The 17,568-nt window shown below is 51.8% G+C and overlaps 1 protein-coding gene across 1 annotated transcript in view; it reads left to right on the forward strand.

Moving 5' to 3' along the window:
• Window positions 1-17,568, forward strand: part of TCERG1L (transcription elongation regulator 1 like) — a 223,690-nt gene that overhangs the window by 100,700 nt on the left and 105,422 nt on the right. The gene's annotated exons all lie outside the window — the stretch shown is intronic.

Below are 17,568 nucleotides of genomic sequence, written 5' to 3' on the forward strand. Positions count from 1 at the left end.
CAGAATCACCTGTAAGGTCTCCCCGTCCACACCCGCCTCCCGCCTCCTGAGAGCATGTCCTCCTTGTGCTTCCGCGTTTGGCTTCTATATGAGAAATGAGTGCTAGATGATGCGTTGGCTTCTTCTAGACCACTGATACCTTGACGTTCTATACCTGGTGCTAGAAATCCACAGGTTGAGAAAGGTTGGTTTCTAAATGGAAAACAGAACCAATTGCAAAAGTGAATCAAAGTTTAACTAGATATGAACCTACTGAGTTTTCACATGTAAACTGTGTGTCCACATGCAATGACTTGACCCCTCCCGAGCCAGAAAGAATGCTGGGATCTTTGCAGGGGATGGAGAGATTGGGCTGCTTTGTTCTCGGTGTGAGGGTGGATGGCTAATGGGATTATGTGGTGTTTCCATGGGGTCTTGTATTGCTTATGTGTTTTGAAAACAGCATTTCTAGCAATTTCATTTATCTGTGAGAGGTACTGGCACTTTGTAATATAGCTCTCACAGAACTTTATGTAGAAATATAAACAAGAGCCAGATAATGTTAAAAAAACGAAAATCAGTGCCCTAGGAAATGCACTCTGGGAGACAGGAGGGGCGGGAGGAGTCTGCTGGAAGGGACAGCCAGCAGAGAAAAGCCAGACCTCAGATCATCCGGGCACCACGGGCCCTCGCTCTGCCTATGCCTCACACTTTGGGGGGCGCACTATTTCATCCTTTAATCCTTTCACTGGGGTAAGATCTGAGCTGAACTTGGCCTGGGGGTGCTTTCCTCTTTTTACCTGGCTTTGCCACAGGGCTGCCATCCTGGTTTCTGGGCCCGCTAGCGCCATTGCTGGGCAGGTGGGGAGGCTGGTTGTGAGGATTCTCTGCAGGATGCCGGAACACTGGCCGGTGTCTCAGATGCTGACCTTTGCTACAGTCCCCTCCCTTACCTCTTCTGCCCACCAACCAGGGTGCCTGGCCAATAGCGTCTTCCTCTTCCAGCTGTGGGTGGGGGCACTTTCCTCCCATGACTGTTGGGTGGGCTTAAGATGTGTGTGACGCACCTGCCATGGTTGGCTCGTGGTCGGCACAAAATGCATCTTTTTATAAATGCCATCAGTATCTGTTTGCCCACTGTGGTCAGTGGGGGTGAAATCCAACGTCGGGGCTGGTTGGCGGGCTGTCTCCTCAGCTCCTCGGTCCTGTTGGTCTTCCTGCTCTCCCCAGTTACAGCCCCAGTAAAGCAGAAGAGAAAGTTGAATGTTGGGGAAGGCAGCTCTTGTCCTGCCTCTGGCTGTAGGAGACTCAGTTTCCTTCTTTGTAATATATAAGAAAGACTTGATAAAACCTACATTAGAGTTTCCAAAGCAGGTGCATGCCCATTTTATCCAAGACTCTCAAAACAACCCTCGGAAGAGGCAAAATATTGTCCAAACTGAAGGCCTTAATCCTCTGAAAAAAGCAGGCAGCTGTGGGATGAGTGACAACAGATGGTGCAAATCGCTGGGCTTAATGCTTCCAAGGAGGGGGGTGCAGGCTCTGTAAGCTCCACTTTGCCCTGGTCCTCACTCTTCCCTATTGTCTTATACCTGACCCACTTCTCACTTTTCACATTTCCTGGGCTCTCTTTGTATGATTGGGGATGGTTTCCTATTTCTCCATCCAAGTGAACAGGAACTGAGTCACTCATGACACCCAGCTGGAATTTGCCAACTTGAAACTATTTTGACTTAAAATGAATTGATACTCTCCCGGGCTGCCTCTACCTTCAAGGCTGACACAGGGACAGCCATCTGCTCCCTTGTCCTGCCTGCCCTGGGGCCTGTCGGATTCTGCATCTGTGCAAGGCTGGGCAGCACAGGCTCAGCTGTGCCCGCGGGCGGCTCGCATTCTCGGGCAGAGAGCTGCTTCTGCACGAGCAGTAAACTGAGGCTGCTCTTTTAGCTCTAGTGTGGTCACTGTTTTCCTTGGTCATGCATTTTTGCCATGGAGCATGTTTTCATGTTTCCCTGCAGTACACATAGTGTGTCCTTTTTTTGGACAGTTTCTGGATTCTGATCCCCGAGAGGTCAGAGTAAACCCTTGGCCGTCACCACCCTTCTCCTCTATACTCAGAGAGTTTCTCCAGAGCTGGGCCTCGCTCCCCCTCCCCCTGCCTCCCACAGCCCCTCTCCCTGACGTGCCGCACACTCCCCTCTGGGGGCCGGACCAGCACCCTTAGAGCTGAGGCCCCCCACAAGTGTTCTCACAGGCGCTCTCCCCTCGGTGGGGTTTGCTCCTCCCAGCCCCGCACGGCTCGGGCTGCTGCGTTCCTGTGGGTTAGATCCCATCATCGCCTCAGTAAACGGAGAGCCTTCAAGGAGCTGAGGGCTTTGGCTTTCATTGATTAGGTTTATTTCATTTTAATCAAACTGGATTGGAGTTAAAATTTCCATGTATATTTAAATATACATTTTAAGGTAATTTTCTCTCAGCAATTGCTATGTTTATCTGGTGATGAGTTCCCAATTTAAAATGCTACCATCGGCTTAAAAACAATCTTATCTGATTAGCCGCTCATTTCTGGCTCCCTTGGGGGATGTGGATCCCACATGGGAATCATGGCAGTGCGTGGTGGTGAAGACCCTTGGGTGACTGATCGTCTGGGGATTTTCAAATGGTCAGATATTGTGGCTGAGTCAGGACCAGAATTGTTTAAACGAAGTAGCGCCAACTAGGAAATACTGCCGTACGGGTGTGTCTCACTTGGAAATGGTGAGTGTTGGTCCCAGGAGCGGAGCTGGCCGGGCTGAACTCTGCCACTGGCTTGCTCTGTGGGGTCTTGGGCAAGCTGCGCACCCCAGCTCTGAGTGCCAGCTTTCCATCTGGAAGTGGGCATGGTCATGGTGCCTACCAATAGGGCCATTGTGAAAATTCAATAAGAGGATCCTTGTCAAGGGCTTAGAGGAGTGCTGGGCACAGGGTGGGCACCCACGCCATCTTCAGAACATCTCAAGTGTTCGAAACGCTTTGTCAAGCAGGTAAGCCGAACTGAAGCCGGCCCCCTCCCCTGAGAGCCAAACGCTGTGATTAGCTCTCAGCTCTGTGGGAAACACTGAAATGAAGGGGGCAACACCCTCCTCAACACCGGCCCATCACCCTGACACTCACTGTTTAGTGAAAATAGGAGGTGTGGATGAAGACAGTAAGCCCTTTATTAAATAGCATATTTAAAGATGCTAGATTCCCAGAAAGATGGGCACTAACTCTGGGAGGAGGGGGTCCTTCCAAACCAAGAGGCAGAGACCAGGGTGAAGGGTATCATAGACCAGCCATGAGAGGAGCTGAGACATCTCCAGGTCACACCGGCCTCCTTGGGAAGGAAGGAGATGAATGGCGACCAGCCCCGAGCTTCCGTGGCCTATAGAGGCCAGCGGTGGGGTCTGGCCTGTGCCTGGACATGTGGGAGGGTGTGTGGGGAAGATGGAAGGGACTCTGGGGCTGGGTTAGTTGGCTTCTCATTGAAAGCTCGGACCTGCCAAGCTGGCCTCAGATGTGAGCCACAGCCATGCCCCCACCCCTTGGCCCCCCACCCGTCTGCAGGGCCTTGGAACCGCACACAGGGGATGCCAGGAAGCCCGTGGGGATCGACAAGAAGCTGGGGATTCACAATGAGTGCCCAGTTCTGCAGTCAACAGGGTCATTGTGTTCTGTTTTGTTTGTTTTACATTAAAAGCTCGTCCTCATCGTAATACACAGGGAACATCTGCTGGGTTAAAGTGATTCACTTCCAGAGTGGCCAGAGCCGTCCTGACTGCAGGACAGATGGACACGTGTGAGCACTTCTCAGAACCTGGGAAACCACAGCCCTCCGCTGAGCCCTCCAGCCTCTTGTGGGCAGGGGTCTTGTTTTCCTCCGGTTGTGGCCGGGCCAGGAGCAGAGCCCAGCACATGAGCAGCCCTAAGCTCCTGCTGCACCTGCGCTGAGATCTCCGGTTGATGTGTAAATTGCTCTTTCAATTAGGCTGTCATTCAGCAAACATGGCCGAGAGCAGGATACACAGAACCACGTTTGCTCAGGGCTTACCTGGAGCAGGTGCTGTTCCCATGCTTTGCATAAATGAGTTCATTGAACCTTCACAGCAGCGCTGGATGTGACTCTGGTTATTGTCCCCACTCCATAGATAGGGACACGAGGCACAGAGAGGGGGCCTCGCTGAGCTGGAATCCGAACGGAGGCTGCAGGGCTCCCTGAGTCTGAGCTCTCAGCTGCCCTCTGGATCTGAAGAACAGAACCACATTTAAACATCTTATGGGAGTTTACAAACATCTGGTTCTAGTGAAGAATAATTTTATACTATGAACTATTGTTCCAACTATACCTGTTTTCTATGTTTGAATTTCTGTAGAAATGTCCAACAAGTGGGCCGCCTGGATCGCAAGCCCTCCTGGGTTCAAGGGGGCGTCCGTGCGCACAAGTTGACTCTGCAGAGTCTGGTGTTCCTTCTTCCTGCCTTGAAATGTGCCATCTTCCCAGCTCCAGGGGCCGTGCCAGCCACTGGAGGAGTCCCCACCTAGCGTCTGGGGGCACTGCGGCAGCCCCATGCACGTCCACTTGTTGCTGATGCAGCCTCTGATTGAGGCTGATTGCAGGATGGTTTTCTGGGCCGCCTGCCTTGCAGGGGACGAAAGGGGCATTTTTAGGCTGATGAGTGATTAAAGTCTTCAGACCCAACGTGAGCTGAACGTCACAGGTGGCCATGAGAGGAGAGGGCACTTGGTGGCTTTCTGTGAAAAGCGCTCCGGGGGTGCAGCCCCGTGCAGGGCGCTTCATCACCTGTCGTAGCCTGGGTCACCTCAGGCCTGGACCAACAGTCCTGTCTTAAGCCATCCCAAACACCCACACTTTAGCCCTTTTCATCTCTTATTGTAAAGGAAGCTTTTAGTTGCATCTGCGGTTGCTCACAGCATTCACGAGTTAATTAGTTGTTTTATTAGCCATCAGTAAATAGACCTAATTTGGTAGTTTCAGGTGTAATTAAGAATCTTGGAGTAGCAGACTTGCATGTGTGCAAACTAGTGGGCATTTGACACCCTTCCAAGGATTGTCCACATTCATTTGTCAGCTCACTGGAAGCTCGCCTCTTTCATTCACCATTCCACTTTGGCAACTAAATTTGATTATATGCTCATTAGGTGAGGTCTAATAGTTTTGATCTTACAGATGCCAAGTCTAAACGAATGAGAGTTCCCATCATGCATTTGGCTGGATGAATGAAGTTTCCCATTATGCATTTGGGATACTTCAGGTCATAGATGTGGACCCTGAGAAGGATCTTTGAGACCTTTTGGTTAAGATCTTGCAGAATAAACTGTACCATGGGTCTGAGGGCAATGGCGGGGAGGGGACGGCTTTCTTGCCCAGTCTGAGCTAACATGGTGTCAGCAGGTGGAGAGAGGGAACAAGGAGGCAGATTCAAGCTTAGCTGGGCCTGACCCCGCTTCTGTGCATCACCTGGGGACGAGATGGCCTCTCATCCCTGAGAGATGAGGACGACGTGGCGTCACTGCACACTTGAGTCACAAGGTCTTTGTGCTTTGTGTCTTGAGCTTTGCTGGACTGAGGACGAAACCAGGAATTAAATTCAGCTGGAGGATTTTAGCCTTGAGCGCAAATGTGAACTTCCAGTCTAGAAACAGAATCCTCTCCAAGCCAAGTCAGATGCTAAACGGCTCCCCTGAAACAACCTAGGTTCCTCCTGTGAAACTTTGTAATAATTCCGTTGGAGAACAGTAACAGCAGTAAGATCACTCACTGATGCCTACCACGGCGTAGCCAGGGCTCTCAATACCCACTCATCTCGCTGTTCTTGCAACCCCATGGGGAGCCACTGTGAGGACATATTGCGATTCCCTCTCCAAATGAGGACACTGAGGCACAGAGAGGCTGTGGCTCTCTCCTGTGGCCACACAGCTGGAGGGGCAGAGCAGTTTCTCTCTGGAGTTTCCTCCCTGTGCTGCCCTGGACCACAGCAGCTCCCACAGAGAGAATGCAAGTCCATGTGCGGGTTCGTGTACATGTCTGCACAGAACCTTAGAGCTGCTGTGTTTTATCATCGGTCATTGCTTTGTAAACCCGGGAGAGAAATCAGATCTCTGGATGGTCATGTGCCTTCCCAGCAACAGCAAAACGATGGTTTCCCTTGGACTAATGCTGTGGAAATTTCTGTGTATTTAATTAATTTGACATTTTTCACTTCCTGCACAATCCTTTTCCATCAGAGGAATGGAGGCTGTCAGCCATCGTGCATTCAAGAGGCGCCTGTGGGCAAGGGGCCGGCGGCCAGGTCTCAGGTGCTTCTGGGGGTGCAGCCACTCGCAGGCTGAGGCCACGTCCCCGAGGCGCCCTCCCTCAGGTTGTGCGATTCCTGTGCCATGCTGTGCACGCATCTCTGAATGTTAATAACGTACAGCGTGCGCAGCAAAGAAGCCATTCATAATCTTCCTGGCAAATTTCCTCCTTTGGCTGAAACTCAAGCCACAGCCTGGCTTTGCTTTCACTGGTCGGGGAGGTGAATGAAGATGTCACTGTGCATCAGGGCGTAACTTGTCACGATACTTCATAAGACAAAGAAGTTCTATCAAATCCAACACCTGAGTTCTGAGCCCTTGTACTTTTCACCGCCCAGGGGTCTCCCGTTATTCCGCCCCTCCCCACACTGTGGATCTCTGCTCTAAAAGGTTTTGCCTGCAAAAGGAACTGCATTGAAGTCACAGTTCCTTTTCCGGTTTGAAAGAGGACATCTCACCTCTGGGTCAAGCAGAGCCTCGCGTCACTGCCCTGAGCTACTCTGGTTCCGTGAGAGCTGGCACGGGGCTCCTTGTGGGGCCAGGATCCTTGAAACACAGGAGGCCATCCGCGCACCCTCACTGTGCACGGGGCCTGGGGGCTCTGATGCCTCAGTTTGAGAAGCTCTGCTCTCAGTCTCCAGCTTCACAGGCCACCAGCATTTCACTGAGGCACTGAGCAGAGAGGCCAGGAACACGCCAGCATGCCCGGGACGCTGAATCGAGGACACGGATGCGGCATAAGCAGGCTGGGTTTCCCCTGAGAGGGGGTTTTAACTTGTCTGGACACAAGCCATTCCTGTGGTTCTCTGTGTCACTTTGCATTTTACCTACTTTTATTCTAAAACCATCTCCTTTGGCTGGTGGTCAAGGTAGGTTGTGGTGGAGGCGGCTGCTTCGCAGCCTTCTGCTGTTCTCCTACGTGAGTGGGACGGGGGAGAGAGACACAGGCACACACAGAGAGACACACACAGTGGGGAGGAGAGGGAGAAACAGAGAGATGCTGAGAGAGAGAGACTCGGCTGCACACAGGGGATGCTCTGAGAACCTGTCTTGTGCTGCCAACCTGCCCTCCTTTCCCACACACTGTCCCCCTACAGGGCCTTGACAGAGGATGGGCTGTTTCTCCTGTGGGCACCCTGGGACTCAGCTGGCCCTAACTCCTGGGCTGAGGACCTGCCTGTGTCTGCTTCCAGTTGCAGTCCCTTCTCTGGCCCTTCAGTCCTCTCCGACCCTGTGGCTCCATGCTCTGTCCCCGGCCATGAGTGGCCCCTGGGGACCAGGCTGAGTGTGACAGCCAAATGTGCATGACTGAGCTCAGGGAGACTTGGAGGCTCAGGGAGAAACTGGATGAGGTGGGACGGGCATTTAGAACCGGCTCTGCCATTTGGCTCTCTCCCTCTAGGGACGCCAGCCACTGTCCAGCAAACTGTGTCCCCTCTGGCTCAGTTCCGGGACACAGCAACATGGAACAAGAGTTGAAGGATGCCCAGGAACCTGGGTGGGAGTCAAGGCCACAGGCAAGAGAGGAGTCAGAGCTGGCAGCCTCACCTTCCGGCAGTCACTGTCTGGTGCTGGAAATGAGACGTCTGCTCAGAGGCGAGGAAAATGGAACCGTTAGCACAGGATAACCAGCGGTTTAGGCTTTGAAGCCGTGGTCCTGGAGTCAGATGTCTTGGGTTCAAAATTAAGCTTCATCATGTAAACTCTGTCTGATCTTAGGAAAGTCACTTAACCTCTCTGTACCTTGACTTCTTCACTATAAAATATGGATAAAAAATGTAGATTTTTATAGTGCAGAGGTAGATGGAAGAATTAAATGAAATGCTGTATGTAAGGATGCTTAACGCAGAGCCTTACCCAGAGTAAGGCTCCAAAAGTGTTAGTGGCTGAAGGGAGGATGGTGATGGCGGCCACAATGGTGGTGATGGTGGTGATGCTGGTGATGATGGTGATGATGGTGGTCATGATGATGATGATGGTGAAGGCGGTGATGATGATGATGATGTTGATGATATGGTGGTGATGGTGGTGATTGTGATGGAGGAGGTGATGGTGGTGATGACAATGATGATGGTAATGATGGCAGTATTGATGGTGATGGTGGCTATGATGGTGATGGCAGTGGTGATGGTGATGATGCTAGTGGTGATGATGGCAGTTGTGGTGGTGATGGTGGTCATGGTTGTGGTGTGATGGTGGTGATGATGATAGTGGTGATAGTGGTGATGGTGGTGGAAGTGGTGACAATGGTGGCAGTTGTGGGTGATGTGTGGCAATGGTGGTAGAAGAGTTGTGGTGAAGAGCAGGGTCCCCAACACAGCATGAGCCCACAACACAAAGAAGGGAATTGCACCAGGAAGCCTTCCACCACCCCTGGGGCACAATGGTGGGGTAAGAAAGAGCTGTAGCTGGTTGTGTGATCAGGTGCCCAGTCTTATCCCAGGCTCCCCAGACACTGTCTTGATTTGGGGCATCTAGTCTAATATTAGTCCTACCCACTGGGGGTCTGAGGGCCAGCAGGATGGCTGGCCTAGTTTTTATACTTGCAGGGGGAGGACTATGGTGCCTCTTGCATGGAGGGCCAGGCCGTGCTGGGGCTGACCGTGCCCCACTGCCCAGACAGCATCCCCAGCCTGTCTTCCCTGCCCTGCTCCATGAGTCTTCGCTGCCGTCCCCAGAGCACAGACAGGTACACCATGGGCAGTGTCTGAAAACAAGTGTTCAGAAGGTCCCCAAGTCGGACTGAGTCAGGAGAGGTGATTGAAGGAAATGTCTCTAGATGTTTTGTTTTGATTAAAACATTAAAGTGCATGGCAGCTCCTTGTGGAAATTGTAAATCTTTACTGGAGAAAAATGAGAAAATAGGAAGGACGTGAAATAATGACTCGGGGTTTCCGTGGTTGGCAATGCCTTCTTGACTTCACATGGAAACTGGGTATTGTAGCTCCCAAATTAATTTTTGGAAAATGAGTTATTGACTGCAGGTGTAATTTATTACTAATAAGCAAAGTATGCTTGTAACCTGGGTCTGATGGGATAGTTAGCAAAGCAGGAAGAAGAAGCAATAAGAGGGGGAAGGGGAGGGGAGGGAGGGAGTCACCAGGAGGGTGAGGAAGAGGAGGGTGTGCCCCCCAGGACAGGACCTGCTCGGCTCCTGGCGACATGTAATTTAATCCTGCACTGCTCGGTGAGCTAAAGTGCGCCCTTCAGTATTCTTAGCTTACAGTGGTGGGATTTAAATGAGCTGGCAGAGCCACACCACTTGAAAGCGGTAGAGCCTGGACGCGCACCCAGTGTTCGGTTTCTCCAGATGGTCCTCTTTTTCCTGTATCCCCTTGATGTTGCCCACCATCTCCCTGCTGGTGTCGAGGTTTGGAGGGATGACGTAGTCAGGGTGGCTCGGACCAGGGCGAGAAGGCAGACAGGTTCTTAGCTCTGCTCAGGGCGGGGTTGGGGCTGGGGCAGCGAGGAGCCAGGAGGCGCCGGCCTTGGTCTGTGCGTGACCCTCCCCGCAAAGCTGGAGGCCTCAAGGAGAACACATCTTCCATCCATCAGTCTCCACGTCTGCACTATGGGCACAGTCACAGCTCCCAGTGTTCTTCTTGAAATTACGGCAATAATGAGGGAGACAGAGAGAGTGCCTAAGTTCTCGAAAATCTACTGAGGTATGCGGAATTTCAGGTCAGCCCTTTTATTTTTCCCCAGGTAATCTTTATCTCATTAATGTTCTTTTAGTAGCCAAAAATACATTTTTGAAAACTAGGGAAAGAAACGTACCTACTAGACTTAAATTCTCACTTTTGTTGGTGTGACCAGCCCAGTGAAGCTACAGTAGCTTCGTAACACAGTCTGATCCTGAATGCTGCGTTTGTAGGTGTGAAAAATATCTGTAATCTTGCTGTTTGGAGTGTCGCATTGTTAAGATTCTGACATATTAAACAATAATATTTACAAAACATTTATCTTTGAAAATTAATATTAAAAACAGAAAGCCTTTCAGGTTAAAGTTTTTTGAATGCTTATATTTATTTCATAATTTATTTTAATAAGCATTTAAATAATTATAAAATACAATGGTTACTCTCATGCTGTTCCGTGGCATCGGTCACTGTGGTGGGAAGACGGACGGCGCGTTTCGCTGCTGGAAGCTGCCGAATCAGAATGATTATTCAGAGAAGGTTGGCAGGCCTCACAGTGACGAGGATTACATATTTGACATTTATAAGCACATTTGTCTAGAACATTTACATTTGTGATAATAGAATTATTTGACTAGTCATGCCCTGTGTGTATAAAATGTCTGTTCCTCAAAGTACTAATAATGATTTCTTCACGGTTTGTAAACAAAACTCCTATTTCTAATTAAAATTAGAGTATGCGAGTATCCACTCTCCCCTTACTGTTACACTAAAAATTTTCAGTGAGCTTAGTTCCCATGTCTATGTAACTGGTCCGGGGTTTCCACATCCCCGTGTGTTTGTTGAGGCTGGCCAGAGAAAGACTGTTCCACTGCAGGCAGGCCATGGCTTTTTCTCCTCCCTAGCAATGGTCAGGCCGGGTACAGACTACAGAGTTTTCATACATCAGGGCTGCTTATATTTTGACTCTGACTATGAAAATCTGTCTGCTAAAACACAGACTGAGAAGAGGATGCTGAGAAAACGGACGCCATGAGTAAAATTGGGAAGCTTGGCAGCCATGGAAGCCACGTCACCATCACAGGCCCAGAGCCTGGTCAGGAGGGCACATCTCTGCCAACCTTGTGGTTCTGGACATGTGCAGCTGGAGCCGGAGAGGCTATGTTGAGGAAAGCCAGGCTGGCAGACCCACCCCTAGGCATGGAGGCCAGGTTGACCCAGAGGACGGGGCCATCCCAGCTCGGGCAGAGAGCGTTTCCAATTGAAGTAATCTGGGGATCCCTCCTGGAGGAGGGCGTTGGATTTGGGGGCCCCTCATGAAGGAGGGGTGTTGGACTGGGTCTTAAAGAAGTGAGGTGGCTTATGAAGGTCCTTCCTGTCATCTCTCGGTCTTCGGGTAGACCCTGGGTTCCCAGGGGGTCTTAGTAGGGCTGGCCCATCTGGGGTCGGGGCTGGTCCCTAGGGTTCCTGTATTAAAGTTCTGTCCAGGATTTAATTTATAAAGATGACCGAGTGACCACGTGGAGAGGCCAATGCCACGGAAAGAATTTGTCACCTCATTTCCCTAGAGGAGGGGGCTCCCTGACAGTGCAGGCCCCCAGGGGAGCACCATATGGTCAGGAGGCACAAGCAGGAGCAGAAAAGCCAAGGCTGGAGCCTTCGTTGTGGCTTCCACAGGAGGGGGCATGTGGGGCAGGGAAACAGCTCTGGATTGTCGAGTTTGAATGGTACCTGTGGGCTCTGGGCTGTTGGGTGGTTTACCGTTGGCTAGTACCTGGCCCTGGGGTGATTTGGGGTGGGGACATATTGGTTTGCTGTGTGAGTTGGAAAAGGAGGTGGTCAGGTGGTGTAGACTCTGGATTGGTGGCTGGGCACGTGAAAGGCGTGTTGTGGGCCAGTGGATTCCGGGACAGGCACACGCTTTGGCTGCTAGGTTGGCCCTGTGATTAGCAGATGCTAAATAGACCAACAGAATCTCAGATGACACGGTTGGAACAGCCTCCCGGTGGGCGAGGTGGGGCTGGTCCCTGAAGTGAGTTCAGGCGCCTTCATCACTCTCCCAGCTCTGCCTCCTCCTGCCTTCGCTCCTGGAAGCTGCCTGGCCTGGGGGCTCTTGTTCCAGGTTCACATGCATCCCCAGCTGATGCTGGTACCTTCTTTCTTCCTTCCACCATCACCACTCTCCCAAAGAACCACTCAAGGGGTTTTAGGCACCTTGGCATTTCACAGACAACCCTGGCTCCTGGGCCTAGAGAGTCCGCAGTCCAGGATGGTCATCAAGGGGACACTCTTAGTGACCAGGGGCCAGGATGCTGGCATGGGGCAGGGAGGCACTTTCCCAATTTGGATTACCCTTTCCTCTGTTTTAAGTTTTTGCCCATCCATGTTCTTAAGCCTGCTGTGGCTATCCTTGCCTGCTCACTGGAGCCAGGGAGTAGCAAAACCACAGCGACCAACACAAAAGAAAGCCTTGGGGGGCCCAGCAGCTGATGTTAAGGGGACATCTGTCCTTGTGTAGCAGACATTCTGTAACCAGGGCACTTGGGCTCGTCTCCTAGTGATGGAACTGAACTAGGTGCTGTGCCTGGGGTCCCTCACTGCCCCAGCTGCAGGACCCCTTCGTGGCAGCCTGTGGGCAGCACAGCCACGGCCAACAGCCACCCCGCCTCCAAGGCCCGAGCACAAAAGTCAAGCAACACTGTGCAGATTTTAGCACCGTGATGTCTCCAACAACAGAACTTTCCTTTGAAGAAGGCGACATCATCCTGCCTGAAGCCAGAGGTCTGAATGGGGTCCCAAGTGTTGGGATCGGAGCGTGGGACCCTCTCTGCAGATAACAGGGCAGCTTTCTCCAGCCTCTGCCGACAGCAGCGTGTGTGGAGTGCCCCCTTCCTGTGTTCACAGGCAAGGACAAAGCAGACCTTCTGGAAGATTCCTGGATCAGGTCTGAGGATGGGCGCTGCCAGGTGCCACTGATGATGGTGCCAGCCAGGGGCTCGCACAAAGACCTCTCCGGGCTTAGGAAGGGACAGAGTTTGGAAGGCTTTCTCCTCCCTGGTCCTTCACGGACCCCCTGGGAGGGAGTGAACTGACCTTCCCACACTCTTTCACGCCCGCCCCTCGCTCGGCCACGAGAATCCCCTTTATCTTCCCTGGATGCACCCCTCCCTCTCCCCGTTTCCCTAATCCTCTGCACAGTGAACCAGGTCTCAAGCCCCATGTGCATCCAGCTTCCCAGGAGCAGAGCTATCCCAGGCCAGCTTCTGCCCTCCAGCAGAACACAGCTCTGCTCTGCACCAAGAGCAGTGCATACAGGATCCATGGTGCCCTGGTTCTCGTCACAGGCACTCTTTCAGGACCTGGCTGCCTCCTCTCTCTCCCCAAAGCCACCAGCTAGCAGTGAGCTCAGCGGCAGAGGTCCTCGTCCATGTGGACTGTGCACTCATTGCCTGTGCTTGCAGTTGGCCTCCACAATGCTGGGTGCCTGCATGAAAGGCCTACAGCCCTGCCCCTCCTGTGCCCGCCTGGTTCAGGAACTCACTTTTCTCCGACAGTTTGTGACTCCCTGTCATCCTTCTCCAGGGGGGCACATGTACTGCAGCTTGAGTTCTGTCCTTCCTGGTGGTCTGAGGGCCCTGGAAGCAGTGCCAGAGCTCCCCATGTCGATCTCTGGCCCCAGTGCCCGTGTCCCAGCCCACTGCCTCAGTGTCCACCTGGAGGACGCTCTCCTGCTCCCCGCCACCTTTAGTCTATTCCTGGGTTGATGGCTGTCTGCAGGATCATCAGACCAGGATGTCTGGTGGGGACCCCTCAGCCTTCCTTGTGACGATTCTCTCTGCTGACTCTGACGGGTCACCTGGTGCTCAAGGCATCTTTTCCGTGCTGTCTGTACTTTTTATTCTAGAATGCAGAGCTGCTAGCCATCTCTCCAGACTGGGAATCTCGAGGCCAGGAGTGTTTACGGCATCCATCTCTGCCCCATCACAAATTCCCAGGAGTCCGCAGACCCTGGGGGTGGGGGTGGGGGGCGGGGTGGGACAGCAGCTGTTACCTTGGCGCTACAACATCAGGCTTATCCTGGCTCTGCGTCCCAGGGCTCCCATTGCCTCTGGTCAACCATGCACTGTGTATTAGGAACAGCCAAGTCTGTGCAATGCTGGGCCTGTGGGACCGTTGTCCTCAGTCAGGGACCTTGGAGAACTGCTGCCTTCCTAGGACACGGGCCCCTTTGGACCCACGCCTGGAGTGGTCTGCACAGGGAGGTCACCGAAAGTGGTGCCCCTGCAGCTGTACCTACCTGTGAAGAAGTTTTGGGTTTTTGCAGTGAAAGTTCAGCCTGTTACAGAGTTTCGGTGTGAGAGGCAGGTGGAAGGAGGCGGATCCACAAGACGGTGTGGTGGGAATAACTCACTTCTAATGTAGTTTCCTGGAGGATGCTTTTCTGGAGTCTGACTCCTTCTCCCTTTTTCTCTCCCTCTTTGATTTTATTGCCATTTTTTTGACATTAGGAGAAATTGAAAACCTGTTTAGATTTCATAGCTTCCCATTTTAGGAGTGAGAGACGCAGCCAGGACGCGTCTAATTTATGCTGCATGACAGGACCTTCCTTCCTTTTTTAATTATGCAGCATCCTACAGAAGAGTTCTCCAGGGATGAAAGGATAAAGTGCTAAGATGAACATTTTCTGCCTTTTCTAAGGGAACCACTTATCAGACACAAAAGGCAATAAAACCAGGTATGATGAGATTGAATTGAGATCGAGGATGGGTCTGGTTACAGAATGAGCTGTTCGATGCCACTCGTCTGGGTTCTCACACAGTGAAGGGGCGGGGTGGGGTGGAGTTAGGTCCAGAAGCAGAGACCAGATCCCAGAGATGGCTGAGGCCTCGCCCTGGGGATGTGGCCCTGGACTTGGAGTCTAAGATGTCTCCGACCTTGACTGAGACCCTCTTCGTCTTCCCACTGCTAAGGCGAGGAGGCGGGCAAAATCACCCACAGTTTTCTTCCTGGGATGCAGGACTAGGTAGTATTCACGCCTTTGAATATCTCAGAGTGTCCGTTTGAAACCATTCTTCTGTGCAAACTCCTTGGTGGTTTCATTTTGTACTAACTTGGAACCAGGAACCATACTTGTAGCATCCTCTAAAAAGAAATTTATTTCAGATGTATGCTGGGTTGAATAGCATCCCCCCAAAATTCATGTCTACCCGGCACCTCAGAATGGGGCTTAATTTGAAAATAGGATCTTTGTAGATATAATTAGTTAAGGATTTCGAGATGAGATCATCTTGGATTTATGGTGGGCCCTAAATCCAATGAGGAGTGTCCTTATAAGAAAAGGAGAGGACACAGACACACACAGGGAACAAAGTCATGTGAAGACAGAGACAGAGATTGGGGTGCTGCAGCCACAAGTCAAGGACTTTCAGGAGCCACCGGAAGCTGGAAGAGGCAGGGAGGAACCTCCTCTGGAGCCTCTGGAGGGAGCACGGCTCCGCTGACACCTGGATTCCAGACTTCTGGCCTCGAGAACTGAGAATACATTTCTGTTGTTTTGAGCCAGTTGGTGGTCATTTATTCTGGCAGCCCAAGGACACTAATACACTGAGCAATGGGAAATTTGGGGAAACACTGGGGAGAATGTATGCTGCATACAACATAGCACGGGGTACCATGACCCCCCACTCCTTAGACAGCTGGTCCCCGAGTCCCGCTGCCTCTCCTCCTCAGCACGGCTCTTACTCTTCCTTCCACAGAGAGACCCTTCGCTGACCAGGCTGTCACACAGCTGGCACCCCGGGGGCTGGACTTCAAGGGCTGATGGAAAAAGTGCCCTACCAAGGAGGAAATCTCTCTTCCTTGAAGTGTTCTGCTGTGAAAGAAAATGTCCCCTTATCGTGTAGCAGCTTCATGGGTTTATTTTAGCCTCCAGAGGAGAAGGTTAGACAAATGTCCTTTGACTCAAAGACACATGACACGTCCTTTGCTTTGCCCTGTGTCCCACCCCCAGAGCTGGTGGGGTGATGGGCTCCCCAGCTCTGCTGGAAGTGTGGGTCAGCTGGCATTTGATGGAGTCCCCCCTTTAGAAAGTGTTTAACAGGTGCTAGCCAGTGCCTGTGGTGGGTCTAATCATGTTCACCCCCATTTCTTGGCTGTGCATATAGAGGTTCAGAGGACGAGTGACTTGCCAGAGTTTCGGAGCCTGCCAGTGGGTCTGGGTCAAGGTTAGTGTTCTTTCCTGGAATTCCCCCACCCCCTTCACTTCCTTCTATCTAGAATACACTCAGTTTGCACAGGCCACAGAAAAAAAGAGCTTGTCATAGAATTGGAGGCACCAGACCCCTCCAGGCAGGCTGACCCCACTCCCTCCCAGCTGAGGGCCCACCAGGATCCTCCCCAAAGCATGAAGACAAAGGGTGGGTGTGCGTTCTGCAACCCAAGCACCTCTTATTGTCCGAAGTTTGACAACAGCATTGACAGCATTGATGGTACAGTGACATTTGACATGAATGGAATTCAATAGAGAAAGCCAGTTGGGTTAAACATCCTTAGCTACACACCAATGGCTGACTTCATCAAAACATTTTACTTATCTCTACCACATACTGGAATCCACTCTTGGTGGCAGCATAGCCAAAGGCCAAATGACCCAATTAAAATGACTGTAATTAAGAGCAAATATTATAATTAATCATCTCCTACAAAAATATCCATGTCATCCGTGGGTGAGCCAGCATCCCACAGCAGCGAACCTCCGTACCCCTTAAAGCAACAATGTGAGTCGACAGAACGTTGTGTTGATGCCCAGGATGCTCATACTGTGTGCTTGGGGGCACCCACTAAGGACCCTGATAGGGTAGCCCCAAGAGTTACTGGAGGTGCTAAGATCCGGGATCCCTGGTGAGCTGTGGCCACCTGGCAGCTGGAGCCGGTCACATAGCTCACTTCTTGGTTTGTGGCCTAATGTGCCATCACCTTTCATCTCAGCTGTGCTGTGGTGGAGGCACCAGCTGTCCACTCGAGGTTCTGCATCCCTTGCGAGGTGTAGGGATGTGGCTGGAAAGTGACTGCTGAGACATTTCCCTGCATGCCCTGGGTCAAGGAGGCCCATGCTACCATTCCTACCCTGAGTCAAGGCGGTCTATACGGCCAGTTTTAACCAGCACAGGGTGGGCAGAAGCAACAAGTGCCAGCTCCCTGGCATGGTGGTTAGGAAGAGGATGTGCCTTCTCCACCTCTCGCCCCTACCTACCTTCTGATTCCAACCACTCTGAGACTCTGGGGACGGCAGAACCCCTAAAGGAAGGAACCGTGTCCCCGAATCGTTGCCAATGACACTTGTCATTTCTTACATGAGTGATGAATAGTCTCTAAACTTGAGTGGGGTAACACAATAGGAATGTTCTTGTGGCAGAGCTAACAAGTGCTATGCATGCATTTCCTTAAAGCAGGAGCATCCACATGTGCTTGGGGCCAGTTTGGAGATTCTCCTGGAAACAGCCATCTATGACAAAAGAGCAGTTTTGGGCACTTATCTGTCATCAGCCTCATTAAACACTCCATCCTTCACCGATGTGAGCAGGTCTTAAGTGCTGTGCCTGCTGCACGTCACCGCGGT

This window comes from Equus przewalskii, chromosome 1 (assembly GCF_037783145.1).
Source record: "Equus przewalskii isolate Varuska chromosome 1, EquPr2, whole genome shotgun sequence".
Classification (NCBI taxonomy): Eukaryota; Metazoa; Chordata; class Mammalia; order Perissodactyla; family Equidae; genus Equus; species Equus przewalskii.